We start from the raw sequence: 1,142 nt of genomic DNA on the forward strand, positions 1-1,142 counted from the left end.
CGTGTCGGCGCGCCGTAATCTGCATCTCCACCGTGCCGCTGTCTGGCGGCGGCGGCGGCGTGTTCGACACGGTAAACGTGCGCACAAAGTCGTCGTTGAGGCTCTGCGGATCCTCGTCCCGCATGTGCGCGTACCCGTGATCGAGCTCCGCCGAAAAGTCGAGCGTGACGTGCTGCCCCGCGCGCCACCGGCGGATGCTGCCCGCTGCCAGCGCAAACGTGAACCGGGCCACGGTCGGCGTCAGCACCTGTCGGTCCACCAGCGTCGCCGTGACCGCGGCGGCGGCGGCCGCCGCCGCCGGGGCTTCTTCGGCCGCCCGCTCGGCGAGGAGCGGCCGCACGGGCGGGTTGTACGGGGACGGCTCGAGGCTGGCGACCCCGCGCAGCGGCAGACCGGCGCGGACGAAGCGCGCGGCGCGGATCGTCACTTGCACGGCGAGGGTGGTGCGCGGCATGATGGCGGCGGCGGCGGCGCCGACGAGGAGAGACGCGCGGCCGGTGAGGTACAGCACGTCCGCGGTGGCAAAGTCGGGCACGACGAGGCCGACGAGCGGGTTGACGTGCAGGTTGCCGAGGGTCTGGTACAGGCGGTTTCCAGAATCTACGTACACGATTAGCATCATGGGAAAAAAAACCATGGTGAGGTGGGACGATTTGGGGGAGAACGTACACTCGGGATAGACAATCACAGCCTCATCGGCTTCATTCCGCAGCACGCGCACAAACCCCGGCGGCCCGCCGCGATGATTCGTGTCCATGGTCTCGCCATCCGTGCTCGACAAGAAGAACATGTCGGCGCGGTCCAGCAACCGCGTCGCCTCCGTCGGCAGCACCCGCCCGTCCTCAGCCACGAGCAGCGCCGTATCGGGCCCGTACGCGCGCGGCGCCACGCGCTTGCGGTTGAGGTACTTGGGGCAGTTGCCCAAGCTGCCCTGGACGAGCAGCGCCATCTGCAGCGTGCCGGCCGTCGTGTCCGCCGACCCGGCCACCACGGCGCCCATGAGCTTGACCCTGTCCCTCGTTTCCAGATCGATGGCGAGCGCGGCCGCCATCTTGCCGGGCTGCACCACGCCGCCGGCGCCGCGCGCGTCGCCCCACAAGGCACCGTACACGGGATCGTGTGCCGTGTCGACCCCCGTCGAC

The sequence above is a fragment of the Cordyceps militaris genome (assembly GCF_000225605.1).
Source record: "Cordyceps militaris CM01 unplaced genomic scaffold CCM_S00004, whole genome shotgun sequence".
Classification (NCBI taxonomy): Eukaryota; Fungi; Ascomycota; class Sordariomycetes; order Hypocreales; family Cordycipitaceae; genus Cordyceps; species Cordyceps militaris.